This window comes from Schistocerca americana, chromosome 7 (genome assembly GCF_021461395.2).
Source record: "Schistocerca americana isolate TAMUIC-IGC-003095 chromosome 7, iqSchAmer2.1, whole genome shotgun sequence".
NCBI lineage: Eukaryota > Metazoa > Arthropoda > Insecta > Orthoptera > Acrididae > Schistocerca > Schistocerca americana.
Genome location: NC_060125.1, coordinates 41,731,293 through 41,744,715, shown reverse-complemented (window position 1 = coordinate 41,744,715; position 13,423 = coordinate 41,731,293).

The window sequence follows — 13,423 nt, the reverse complement described above, 5'->3', positions numbered from 1 at the left end:
GCTCGGGTGAAAATTTTCTCCTCTCCAGGACTGTGTATTGTTTTCATTATCATTTCATCTTAATCGACATGCAATTTGCCGAAGTGGCGTCAATTAAAGGATTGATAGGGTAAATGGAGAAGATGTAAGAAAACCGGCGCATTTCCTTATAGATTCATTTAGCAAGTGCTAAACCGTGAATAGACCCGTGGTCTAGGGGTATCGTCTTTGATTCATAATCAAAACGTCTTCGGTCACGGGTTCGATTTTCATAAATATTCAGCATTGGCGGCCAAAGACTTCCGGCATAAGAAGTCAGCCTCATTCTGCCAACGGCAGTCCTAGGGGTGAGAAATTGCCCCTAAAGGCGGAAGAATCAGCAATGATAAACGATATGAGGATGCAGAAGGCAATGGAAACCACTGCATTAAAGACACGTAACGTGTATCCACGGGACACGTGGCCTGTAATTGAAGAAGTGTCATGATGATCTCTCCATTGGCAAAAGATTCCGGAATAGTTCCCCATTCGGATCTCCGGGAGGGGACTGCCAAGGGGGAGGTTACCATGAGAAAAAGATTGAATAATCAACGAAAGGATAACGTTCTACGAGTCGGGGCGTGGAATGTCAGAAGCTTGAACGTGGTAGGGAAACTAGAAAAAGGCTCAATATAGATATAGTAGGGGTCAGTGAAGTGAAGTGGAAGGAAGACAAGGATTTCTGGTCAGATGAGTATCGGGTAATGTCAACAGTAGCAGAAAATGGTATAACAGGTGTAGGATTCGTTATGAATAGGAAGGTAGGGCAGAGGGTGTGTTACTGTGAACAGTTCAGTGACCGGGTTGTTCTAATCAGAATCGACAGCAGACCAACACCGACAACGATAGTTCAGGTATACATGCCGACGTCGCAAGCTGAAGATGAACAGATAGAGAAAGTGTATGAGGATATTGAAAGGGTAATGCAGTATGTAAAGGGGGACGAAAATCTAATAGTCATGGGCGACTGGAATGCAGTTGTAGGGGAAGGAGTAGAAGAAAAGGTTACAGGAGAATATGGGCTTGGGACAAGGAATGAAAGAGGAGAAAGACTAATTGAGTTCTGTAACAAGTTTCAGCTAGTAATAGCGAATACCCTGTTCAAGAATCACAAGAGGAGGAGGTATACTTGGAAAAGGCCGGGAGATACGGGAAGATTTCAATTAGATTACATCATGGTCAGACAGAGATTCCGAAATCAGATACTGGATTGTAAGGCGTACCCAGGAGCAGATATAGACTCAGATCACAATATAGCAGTGATGAAGAGTAGGCTGAAGTTCAAGACATTAGTCAAGAAGAATCAATACGCAAAGAAGTGGGATACGGAATTACTAAGGAATGACGAGATACGTTTGAAGTTCTCTAACGCTATAGATACAGCAATAAGGAATAGCGCAGTAGGCGGTACAGTTGAAGAGGAATGGACATCTCTAAAAAGGGCCATCACAGAAGTTGGGAAGGAAAACATAGGTACAAAGAAGGTAGCTGCGAAGAAACCATGGTTAACAGAAGAAATACTTCAGTTGATTGATGAAAGGAGGAAGTACAAACACGTTACGGGAAAATCAGGAATACAGAAATACAAGTCGCTGAGGAATGAAATAAATAGAAAGTGCAGGGAAGCTAAGACGAAATGGCTGCAGGAAAAATGTGAAGGCATCGAAAAAGATATGATTGTCGGAAGGACAGACTCAGCATACAGGAAAGTCAAAACAACCTTTGGTGACATTAAAAGCAACGGTGGTAACATTAAGAGTGCAACGGGAATTCCACTGTTAAATGCAGAGGAGAGAGCAGATAGGTGGAAAGAATACATTGAAAGCCTCTATGAGGGTGAAGATTTGTCTGATGTGATAGAAGAAGAAACAGGAGTCGATTTAGAAGAGATGGGAGATCCAGTATTAGAATCGGAATTTAAAAGAGCTTTGGAGGACTTACGGTCAAATAAGGCAGAATGTATAGATAACATTCCATCAGAATTTCTAAAATCATTGGGGGATGTGGCAACAAAACGACTATTCACGTTTGTGTGTAGAATATATGAGTCTGGCGATATACCATCTGACTTTCGGAAAAGCATCATCCACACAATTCCTAAGACGGCAAGAGCTGACAAGTGCGAGAATTATCGCACAATCAGCTTAACTGCTCATGCATCGAAGCTGCTTACAAGAATAATATACAGAAGAATGGAAAAGAAAATTGAGAATGCGCTAGGTGACGATCAGTTTGGCTTTAGGAAAAGTAAAGGGACGAGAGAGGCAATTCTGACGTTACGGCTAATAATGGAAGCAAGGCTAAAGAAAAATCAAGACACTTTCATAGGATTTGTCGACCTGGAAAAAACGTTAGACAATATAAAATGGTGCAAGCTGCTCGAGATTCTGAAAAAAGTAGGGGTAAGCTATAGGGAGAGACGGGTCATATACAATATGTACAACAACCAAGAGGGAATAATAAGAGTGGACGATCAAGAACGAAGTGCTCGTATTAAGAAGGGTGTAAGACAAGGCTGTAGCCTTTCGCCCCTACTCTTCAATCTGTACATCGAGGAAGCAATGATGGAAATAAAAGAAAGGTTCAGGAGTGGAATTAAAATACAAGGTGAAAGGATATCAATGATACGATTCGCTGATGACATTGCTATCCTGAGTGAAAGTGAAGAAGAATTAAATGATCTGCTGAACGGAATGAACAGTCTAATGAGTGAACAGTATGGTTTGAGAGTAAATCGGAGAAAGACGAAGGTAATGAGAAGTAGTAGAAATGAGAACAGCGAGAAACTTAATATCAGGATTGATGGTCACGATGTCAATGAAGTTAAGGAATTCTGCTACCTAGGCAGTAAAATAACCAATGACGGACGGAGCAAGGAGGACATCAAAAGCAGACTCGCTATGACAAAAAAGGCATTTCTGGCCAAGAGAAGTCTACTAATATCAAATACCGGCCTTAATTTGAGGAAGAAATTTCTGAGGATGTACGTCTGGAGTACAGCATTGTATGGTAGTGAAACATGGACTGTGGGAAAACCGGAACAGAAGAGAATCGAAGCATTTGAGATGTGGTGCTATAGACGAATGTTGAAAATCAGGTGGACTGATAAGGTAAGGAATGAGGAGGTTCTACGCAGAATCGGAGAGGAAAGGAATATGTGGAAATCACTGATAAGGAGAAGGGACAGGATGATAGGACATCTGCTAAGACATGAGGGAATGACTTCCATGGTACTAGAGGGAGCTGTAGAGGGCAAAAACTGTAGAGGAAGATAGAGATTGGAATACGTCAAGCAAATAATTGAGGACGTAGGTTGCAAGTGCTACTCTGAGATGAAGAGGTTAGCACAGGAAAGGAATTCGTGGCGGGCCACATCAAACCATAAAACCAGTCAAAAAAAAAAAAAAAAAGAATCGTCACGGAGATGCTGGGTCAACTTGCCTTTTTCGGGAGATTAATTTTGCACCTACGGGCATCTGCCTACGGTCAGTTGTTGCAAGGCATGGGAAGGATTACCAGCTTGCAGTAATATGAACTGTGCTACCTTAAATTTAAGCTGAAACAGTTCCATCCACTACATTTCTTCCATTCTCTGCAGAGTTTCGTTTCAGTGATATAGAGCCATTTTGCCGTGCGGTACCAAGTTGTATGCAATGTTGCAACTCCTTTTCCTTGCCGTTTTTCATGTTTTATTCACATATTGCCATTGAACCTTTGTGCATAATGTAAGCGAAACTGTATAAGCAAGAATATAAACGTGAGTACCTGCACCTCCGTAGCACTTGAGAGAGTGAGCTCCCACGTCGTCCCGCGCTAAGACCAGTGTCAGCGGGTTGCACGTGTTCCGCGTCTCCTGCTTACGTAGTTCTGCTGCGGTTCCGATAACGGGTGCTTCACAATGAGCGACTGAAATTGCGCGGCGTCTGGAAACGTACTACGAAGCTGAAGTACGGGGGCCAGCATAGTTCTTGTGAGCAAAGTGTCTGCTTTGCACACATCGTACCTGTGAAATTTTGGCGGCATGTGGACCAAATGCAATGCTGCGTGTAGCCGTAGAGAAACTGTGGGGCTCACAGACTTGGGTGATGCTGCCACGCCATCCTTTCAGTAGCCTGAAGAACGCCTGGGGCAAAACAGATTTGTCAACTTGAGGACGTTTCAAAAATGATTCAAATGGCTCTGAGCACTATGGGAGTTAACTTCTAAGGTCATCAGTCCCCTAGAACTTAGAACTACTTAAACCTAACTAACCTAAGGACATCACACACATCCATGCCCGAGGCAGGATTCGAACCTGCGACCGTAGCGGTCGCGCGGTTCCAGACTGTAGCGCCTTTAACCGCTTGGCCACCCCGGCCGGCGAGGACGTTTATACAGCGGTTTTCGAATTGCTCAGTGATCAAAGAGCGGCTATCTATCGTCAAGTATTTGAACGATTAGTAGAGTGCCCCTGTCGTTGTTCGCAGAGACTTGGTAACTATGCTGAAAACTAGGGTCACATTCCTGTGTCACTTTGAAGTGTAGTACAGCATTCAATAAAAATTACTTGACCTGCGTTAATAATGTGTAACTTACATTTTGAACTTCTGTAGAACAATACCGACAGTGCTACAGAAGTGATTATATTAGAGATTGTATTAAAGAAATTAGCAAAATATGTTTCATAGAGCTTCAATCTTCGATCATTAGCTTATGTGGGAATAGGTCTCATAAACCATTTGATGTTGATTTTGCATTACTAGTTTTGGAAGCAGTAGCACCACTCTATGATTCATACTGCGAGACACAACTCTTCTCCATAACAGTTTTCCAGAGAAGATCAGATCTTTTCCTGTCTACAAAATCTACCAAACATTTATTAGTCCGTTTGTCTGCGGATTTCAACTCTCCACAACAAGTGATGCGCGGGTGATCACAGATTTCGTTCTGCTCCTTCATTAATATGGAGCTGTATCGTTTTATTTATGCTCGATGTAATATTTTTTTGTAAAAGTTGATGAAATAAGGCAAAATAAACAAGACAGTCTCATAAATGCAATGCCAATGAATGCCCTACTACAGAAATGATACACGTCTACATTTTGAGAGGAAATTCTGCAGAGAAGGAAGTATGTGTACAACGTGAAAATGTTTCAGCTTAAATTTAAATATCTCTGGTATCATGAATCAGGTAACTGAAAGCTGATGACACATCCTGTGCCTTAAGACTGTAATTGTCATAGTGTCATAAGTGTATCAAGGTGTAAGAAAAATCTTACAAAACTTTAGCACTGAAAAGTGTGGCATAGCTGAATTTTAGTTACTGAAGCTAACAGCGTAAATGTGTCACGAATGGATAACTTTAGCGAATTGTATTTCTTAGTTTCTTGGCGTTCCACTCGCTCATGTTTGTCTTCTTACGTATTCTGATGTCTCTTATCTTATCCTTACGATTCTATTGGTGAGTCAGTTCCATTTTTACCGAGTGTTCTTCAGACGCGATAAGCCTTTCGGGTACAGAATGTACTTTTTTTTCCAAAGCTTCCCACGTAAAGGTTCCTGAGTATACGCGCCCCGTACCCTTACTGGCACAACAGCCGTTAAACGTCTACCCTCCAAATTACCCCCTCCTCTCATCCGACTCTTAATATCAGTCACTGTCAGACATCAGATCACTACTCAATAGATTGCACGAGCGTTTTAAGCGGTCCTCTTCGCACCTGCAATACACTTCCTTACAACTCTGCTATTAACATGTCTTCGCCTTCCTTATGACATTCTTATGTTTTCATCCCATTTATATGCTACCGCCAATACACTCCATAAAAAAAGGAAGAAATGGCGCACCACGAAGGAAGTATTCGAATGGGACGGAAATCGGAAGACGTGATGTACAAGTGCAGATCAACAAATGATTACAGTTTCAGCAAAATTGGTTGAGTTATTCAGGAGAGAGAGAGCTTCCCAAATTGAGCAAGTCAGTAAGGCATTGGTCCGCCGCTGGCCCTGATACAAGCAGTCATTCAGCTCGGCAGTCATTGTAGAGTGGTTCGGTGTCCTCCTGAGGGATGTCGTGCCGAATTCTGTCCAGTTGGCGCCTTGGGTCGACAAAATCGTGAGCTAGTTGGCAGGCCCTTCCCACAATGCTCCAAATGTTCTCAATTGGAGAGACATGCGTCGACCTTGTTGGCCGAGGTAGGGTTTGACAAGCACGAAGACGAGCAGTAGAAACTGTCGCGGGCGGCATTATATTGCCGAAATGTAAGGCCAGGGTAGCTTTCCATGAGGGGCAGCAAAACGGCGCCTGGAATATCGCCGACGTGCCGCTGTGCTGTTAGGGTGCCGCGGGTGGAGACAGAATAGGACAGGCAGGTCCTTCTGTGAAACGATGCGGCGCCTCACACCGTCACTTTCAGTTGTCGGGCCATATGGCGGGCGCCGATCGGGTTGGTAGCCCACCATGGTCAGGGGCGTCTGCACACAGGTCTTCGCCGGTCGCTGGGCACAGTTGGAGGCGTGACTCATCGCTGGAGGTAATTCTACTCCAGTCATAGAGATTCCAGGCCGAAGACGTGGCTGGAGACGCCCCGGACGACAGAGGGATACCAACCTGACGGTTGCCAGACCAGACCATACTTCCCGACAACCGTGACTGATCGTCTGGAGTACCATTTCTTCTCATAGCAGGACTCCTATGGTCATCATCGGCGACACCCTTACAGCGCAGCGGTGGTATTCTACGCCCCGTTTTCTTGTCCTTCACGGCACGCAGTCCTGGGCTTACATTTCAGCAAGACAATGCCCGCCCGCACACGGTCAGAGTTCCTGCTGCTTATCTCCGTTCTTGCCAAACCCTGTCTTGGCCACCAATACCGCAGGATCTCTCCCAAATTGAGAACGGTGGAGCATTATGGGCAGGGCCTTTCAACCGCATCGAGATTTTTATGACCTAATGCGCCAATTTGATGGGATATGGTTCGAATCCATGAGCAGGAGATCTAATAATTCTATTAATCGATGCCAAACCGAATAACCGCTTGCGTAAGGGTCAGAGATCGGCCAACGCGTTATTGACTTGCTCGATTTGCGAAGCTCTTTCTCTTGTATCAAGCGATTTTTTCTGAAATTGTAATCATTTGTTGTCTGTATATATACATCACACATACCGATTTCTGTCCCATTCGGACAATTTCTTCGTGGTGTGTCGGTTTTTATGTTTCCTTTATCTTTTTCATTCTTTCACGTTTGAGAGAAACTGCAGTTCCAAGCAGTAAATGTTTAGCAAATTGTTCGTGTCGGGTTTTCCGAGAAATCTGGCTGAACCAATGTCCGTCTTTCATCACTTGCGATTTTTTTATTCCTGCCACAATCTGTGAATATCAAATTACGTGAATAAAATCACTTATAACACAAATTAAATTTTACAAATTATAACACTTCCTGCTAGATTGTATGCTAGAACAGGACTAGAACTTGGGACGTTCACCTTTCGCGGAAAGGTGCTGTAACTACTGACCTGGCGAAGCTTCTACTCTCCAATAGGGGCACTTTCTTAAGAAACGCAAATGTCCCACGTCGAGTCCAGATCGAGAGTACAGTTTTAATACACCAGGAATTTTAAAATCAGCGTACACTCCGCTTCAGAGTGAAAATTCTTTCTGGATTACAAAATGTTTCTTATGAAACAAGGCGTATTCGTTATACTAGTTTAGCCGGTAAGTGGCCAATATCAGTACCGTTAGGATTACTGACATGAATTTCTTGAGGCTGCAGAGGGCGCGTCAATCACGGTTTGTCTCGACCTCACCACGACTGCAAAGATTACAAGGATTTTGGGTGCTTTGCTTTGGACTTTAACGTTCCCAAGCGTAGTCTACTGTGGGATTGCGAAGTTTAGGAGACGGGCAGGGCCTTGTCCTTTAGGTGGTTCCATCCAGTGATAGTCTTTTACAGTTGATCACATCTCCTGTTTAGGGTGAGTGTGTTTTTCGTAGCCCTCCATTGCACTGAGGAAGCTGTATCTCGATTTTAACCTCCGAATAGCCGGCCGGACGCCGTACAGTGGGTTTTCATTCAGACGCGAAGGATTTCATTCTCTCGTTGCAGGTAGTTGCCTGCCACGCAGTTCATTAACAGTATATCTTTGATACGTCACTGAGAAACTGAGCGACATCGTCTGCGAGACGACTGGCCATCTGGTAGGGCCAGTGGGGAAGCCCTCTGCGGTTACCAAACTGGAGCCAGCTGAGGCGCGTCCCGCTGCAGGAAGCCTGCCTCTGAACGGGTTAATTCCTTAAGTGGCTGTCCCCGGCACTCGCCACCGACCCTCCACGTCACAGGGGCTCGAGGCGTCTCGGGAGCGCCTCAGTGGAAACGGCGGCCACTGCCTTGCCCACTCACGATTTCTCAGGCCGTCCTTCACGGGTGTAATTACAAGTCCAGCCGTAAGGCGTCACTTCTGTCACAATGCGGCAGCAGAAACACATGAAAGAGTTCCAAAGGGGCGTGCCTTCACAGATTATGTTATAATTCTGCTTATCTGCTGACTTTCACTCAGAATTTTTCTTTCCACATCTGTTCATTTAGGCATTTTTTTAATGTAGCGTTGTTTCTCTTATATTTGTGTGTGTGAAATTCTGTACTTGTGTATGTTATGAAATCTGATTGCTATGTCCACGTATAAATTATCGTTGTTTTTGTTGTGGTCTTCAGTCCGAAAATTGGTTTGATGCAACTCTCGGTGCTAGTCTATCCTGTTACAGCATCTTCATCTATCAATCATTGCTGCATAACGCTACGAAGCTTTATAGGAGGGGAGGAACTTTAATAGTGGCAACTGTTTATTTACAGCTCGTACAAAATAGATACGTGTTGATAAGTTTCAGTGACCTTCAAAGTAGTCACCAGCATTGTGTATAACCCGTTGCCAGTGATGTGGAAGTCGTAGGATACCCTTAGTAGTGCCACTTGTGTTGACAGTTCGAGCGGCGCGGTCTATTGCCCGACGAACTTGTTGCAGTTCTGAAGCGAATGCCGTAAAGTGTTTCCCGCAGTTTAGAAATCGAGTTGAACCCACGAGGGTTTTAAATCAGGGGGGTGCAGTAGGTGGTATAGCACTTAGCAGCCGCATCAGTCAAACAAATCAGTGACAGCTTGCACTGAACATGCTTGAGCATTGTCCTGCAAAACGATGGTCAGGTCCTGCAGAAAGTGTCATCACTTCTGTCTCTAAGCTAGCCGTAGGTTTTGATCCAAAAATGAACAGCATAGTTCCCATGCAGTCCAACATCCGAATGCCCAGAAAATCTGGATATTACGCCATCGACCGGCCAGCCACATGGAGGCCCGCACTGACGCCACTTACAAACTCTGCCAGGCGCTGATAATACTATCTCACACGCGTACACGGCATCTCCGTGTCGTTCACAATGACAGCTCAACGTCTGACATTGTTCGCGCTCCTTTATATACCGTACCAGACCCGGTAACAACAATAAACACGTACGACACTAATTCACTCTGGTGGACGTTTTACACGTCTCACAGAATCGTAACTCAAGTCATTTACTTGCCCGCTGATGACGTGCACATGTACAGAAGGTACACCAACATCCGACCGTGTCTTCCCTGCGCTTCACTCTTTCTACCGGGCACTGTACTTATTGCTCGTGCAAGAACTACATCTACATCTACACGGATACTCTGCAAATCATATTTTAGTGACTGACAGAGGGTTCATCGAACCATCTCTATTATTCCAACGCCGCACAGCGCGAGGAAAAAACGAACACCTGTATCTTTCCGCGCGAGCTCTGATTTCCCATATTTTATTATGCTCATCGTTTCTCCCTACGTAGGTCAGCGTCAACAAAATATTTTCGCATTCGAAGGTGGAAGTTGGTGACTGAAATTTTGTGACAAGATTCCGCAGCAACGAAAAACTCCTTTGTTTTTATGATGTCCACTCCAAATCCTACCAGTGACACTCTATCCTTTGTTTCGCGGTAATACAAAACGTGCTGCCTTTCTTTGAAATTTTTCGATGTACTCCGTCAATCATATCTGGTAAGAATCCCACACAGCGCAGCAGTATTCTAAAAGAGGACAGACAAGCATAGTGTAGGCAGTCTCTTTAGTAGATCTGTTACATATTCTAAGCGTCCTGTCAATAAAACGCAGTCTTTTGTTAGCCTTCCCCACAACTTTTCTATGTGTTGTTTCCAACTTACGTTGTTCGTCATTCTAATTCCTAGGTATTTACCTGAATTTAAGGCCTTTAGATTTGATTGGTTTTTTGTGTAACCGAAGTTTAACGAATTCCTTTTAGTACCCATGTGGCTGTCATCACACTTTTCGTTATTTAGCATCAATTGCCAATTTTCGCGTTATACAGATATCTTTTGTAAATCGTTTTGTAATTTGTTTTGGTCTTCTGATGACTTCACTAGACGATAAACGACAGCGTCATCTGCAGACAATCTAAGATGGCTGCTCAGATTGTCTCCCAAATCTTTTCTATAGATAAGGAACAGCGAAGGGCTATAACACTAGCTTTGGGAACGGCAGAAATCACTTCTGTTTTACTCGATCATTTGACCTCTCTGACAGGAAATCAGGAATCCAGTCACTCAACTGAGACGATATTCCATAAGCAAGCAATTTCACTGCAAGTCGCTTGTGTGGTACAGCGTCAAAAGCTTTCTGGAAACCTATAATTGACTGGCTCCTGCAAACTTGAATGCCTTTGCCTGACAACGTGTACTTGGGTAATATTTCAGTTAAATTTAGATGGCACACAACGTAGTTCCCACAACAGCTCACCTTCGCTTATAAGTATCTGATTTCTTCAATACCAACCAGAGATCATACTGACACAGCAGAAAAACTCACTCATTTGAAACGCAGCTTTCCTTACTGATAGACGATGTCTTGCAAACAATGAATGGAGCTGAGCCGCTAGATTCTATCTATCGGATTTCCGAAGGGCGTTCAACACAGCAGCGCACAATCGACTACCAATCAAGAAAGGCTCATACGGAGTATCTTCGCTGATTCGTCATACGCTTCATGAATACCTGACTAGCACAATCCACTACGATGTACTGGACGGCGAATACTCTAAAGAAACGAAACTAATATCTGGTATTCACTAAAGAAGCGCGGTAGGACCTTTAATGTTTTCAATAAGTGAACCAATCATCAGACAGGGTCAGGCATCATTTTAAGATTGTTCGCTGACGACAATGTTGCTTACAATAATGTATCATCGTTAGACAATAGTAAGAAATTGCACAACTACATTCTTTAAATGTGAATAAGTATATACAATCTCTATAACAAAGACAGAGAACCCGATAACCTGATTACAAGATTAACGAATATTCTAAGCACGTTACATAGTATGAGCATTTACTGTAAGTGTAATAAGCGTTATAGGACGGAACGATCACGTAAAGTCAGTGTTAGGAAAGGTGGGTGGAAGACGTCGATTTGTAGGAAGGGTCCCGCAGAAGTGCAGTTCATCTGCATAGAAGGCGCTAGTCTGACCAATGGTAGAGTTTTGTTCTCGTGTCTGGAGCTCTTACCATGTAGGTATGGCAGAAGATATGCACTGCAACAGATGCATGTAGCCCATACGAAAGTGTAACGGAAATGTTCCGGGAATTTAAGTTGGAATCCTTGGAAGAGAGACGTCGCAGTTTCCGCAAAAGCGAGAACTTGTACTGGAAAAACACTGTGCGACCATTCTGCTACCTCCGTAGTATACTTCGCTTACGGAAGATAGAGTACGTACAAATGAACTAGGAAAGAAAATCGATAATAGTGGGACCAAGTATCCTAAACCATGCCTTGAATGTAGAGTATAAGTGCATTTTGTAAGGGACTGCTACATAAAACTGTTCCATTATACCTGACATGCGGCGATTTCCGTTGTTCGTATAGCACCATTCATAGCATTCAAATGAGAGTGAATGTGCTCTTCTGCCCATAGTAGTTTCTCTTCTTTCGACACAACAGATACGGAATAATCACGTTTATGGCCACAACACTCTCGTGAGTCTCATTTCGCGTTATACTTTTGCGGTGACTAAATGGGCGTGCCAGATTTGGATGATTACACAACATGCAAATGAGGCACTTTTCGTGACAGTCTCTGTTGTATCCAGTCGTTAGCTTAGTGTAGCCATTAAAATACGTTCTATATCTACGTAAGGAAAGATTACCAGCGGCTTTCTCGCTCAGAAGTCGTCGTTGAATGCTGGTAGTTTGTGAGAAGAACGTGTTATGCCTCGTGCAAGTAGGAGAAACTTCTAAGGAAGGAAGAAAGACTGGGTTTAATGTCCCGTCGATGTCATTAGAGATGGAACACAGCCTCGGATTGTGTCAAGGATGGGGAAGGAAACGGGCCGTGCCCTTTTAGAGGAATCATCCCGGCAATTTCCTGGAGCGATTTAGGGAAATAACGGAAAACCTAAATCTGGATGGCCGGACGCGGGTTTGAACCGTCGTCATCCCAAATTGCGAGTGCAATGCGTTAACCAGTGCGTCACTCCGATCGATAGGAGAGAAAAAAATGGCTCTGAGCACTATGGGAGTCAACATCTTAGGTCATAAGTCCCCTAGAACTTAGAACTACTTAAACCTAACTAACCTACGGGCATCACACACACCCATGCCCGAGGCAGGATTCAAACCTGCGACCGTAGTAGTCCCGCGGTTCCGGACTGCAGCGCCAGAACCGCACCGCCACCGCGGCCGGCGATAGGAGAGAGTCAAGGCTGTTGTTTATCGTGCCACCGTGTTGCTGCCGGCGTCGCTCGGATCCCACAGGTGTCGTGGGAGTACGGAATCGACGGGTTTAAGACGTGCATTCCACGTCATTCAGCTCAACAGCCTCACGACACGACAGGCATACTGTTCGACTGGTCGCGCAGGATCGAACAGCAAAGTGGCGTACCTCGCGTCAGGGTACGGTGTCGTTTGCAGTACGACAAGTTTTGACGGAGGGAAGAGATTTACAGCAGCACGGACTGTCAGCACAGCGACTGCTGACGCGGCAGCAGACAGAATCGCGTCCGGTGACAACGCTGGACACTCATGTCTCAACTGGCGACCGCAGGCCAAGCACTGCTCCAACACTGGCACAAATACAAGCTGCCTGGAGCAACGACTATGAATCCACGAGACCAGCCTGCCTGAGAGACATACACTACGACAGGTCCACCTCCGACCCTCTCTAGCCAACATTCTCTGTAACCACCACCTCTATAAAATACTGAAGGGCCAAAGAGGGTCCAAGTACCTTTGAATGTGCAGTAAATAAATAAAGTGAAACCCTCTCCCAACAGCTTCACTGTAGAAGTAAAAATCGCCAAAGGTGATCACTCCTCGCCACACACATTATATAAAAAGAGGTAGCACCACG